Source organism: Capsicum annuum, unplaced genomic scaffold (assembly GCF_002878395.1).
Source record: "Capsicum annuum cultivar UCD-10X-F1 unplaced genomic scaffold, UCD10Xv1.1 ctg11999, whole genome shotgun sequence".
NCBI lineage: Eukaryota > Viridiplantae > Streptophyta > Magnoliopsida > Solanales > Solanaceae > Capsicum > Capsicum annuum.
The window spans coordinates 1-1418 of record NW_025817126.1 but is presented as its reverse complement, the minus strand read 5'-3'; the positions used below and the strand labels follow the sequence as shown (position 1 = coordinate 1418).

The 1418-nt window shown below is 42.8% G+C and overlaps 1 pseudogene; it reads right to left on the bottom strand.

The window, feature by feature from the left end:
• Positions 1-7: 7 nt before the first annotated feature.
• Positions 8-1414, bottom strand: LOC124890107 (annotated as a pseudogene).
• Positions 1415-1418: the final 4 nt, after the last annotated feature.

Here is a 1418-nt window from a genome sequence, read left to right as displayed (position 1 = left end):
GATAAGCCAATTTCTCCATCTCCAAAAAGTCATCCATGAGATCCAGGTGACTAAAAATGTCAATGGTCTTCTCCTTCTTGACATGGGAGAGCTCAGACATTAATGCTGTCGTCCAAGAGTTAGAGCAACTAACATTATTGTCATTTCCATCCATGGACTTGGAAGCCAATCCTGGAAGGTGATTTGTTTCATGCGTAAAGGAACCCTCAGAATGCTGTCGTCGAATGGTGGACTTTTGTCGGCTTTTCTGTTCAGCATTTGCTTGCAGCTGTGCTTTCAAATTTTGAAGCTTGCTGGCCGTCTTTGCACAAATACTCCTGGATGTCTGTAATTCACTGTTCCAGTGTGCCAAAGCTTCTTTCAACATCTTTGTTTCCTCCTCCATTGCCAAAAGGCGTTTTGTAAGTTGCTCATTCTCTTTATGGAACTTCTGCACACTATCCAATGAAAAATCTGGCAAACTGGGCCTTCCTCCTTGGGATTTCTTTACATGGTTGTCCCCATAATCTCTACCTAAACTCTCAACCTCAAGCTTCATCTGGGCCAAGGCTGTAGGCCCAGGCAACTTCTTCCGCACAAGACCACGCAATCTCCGACACTCTGCTTCCAATTTTGCAACTTTCTTCACTCCCTCCAGGTGTTGCTTGTTTGCAACTTCTGCAGACCGTGCGCTTATATTTTTCTCCTCAATACGAATCTCTAGTTCCTTTGAGTTAATTTGGAGTTCATATTTCAGAGAATTTATTTCCATTTCACATGACTCGATATTGCTCTTCAACATCTCAATTTCTCCTTCAGCTTGGGCTTTTTCTTCACTGAGCTGTATCACCATGCTAGAACGCTCCTGCAAAGACCTTGAGAGTGCAGAATTTTCCGCTGCAGACCTGAGTAACTGTTGGTCCAGGTTAGATAATTTTGCTTCAAACTCATGCTTCATTTTGTCAAACTGCTTGGTTTTATTCTGAATCACATCATGCAGCTTCTGTTCATGTTCTTCTTTCAAATTTCGTATCTGCCGCATGCACTCCTTCAGCGCACCATCCAGATGTAATTTTAGTGCACCATCCAGATGTGATGCCCTGTCTTCAGCAGTAAGCTTCAAAAGAGTAACGGATTCCAAGTGATTTTTCAGTTTCGCGGCTTCTGACTCAGCCTTCTCCCAACCTGTACAGAGAGATGTGAATAAAAGAATTCAGTACGAAGTTGCAAAACACTTGTTGCAAGAAAAACACAAGTCAATAAGGAACATCACCTGAGACGGCTTCTTCAGCAACTTCAGCGTCTTGTTTTACCAGGTTTTCCTTATTAGTCATTTCTGACTGTGCAGCAGCCAACTTTTCATTCAAATCCTTGACTTCATCCTCTAAGCCACCACTTGTTCCTCAAGAGACTTAACTTGATCCTCCAGTCCAGTCAAA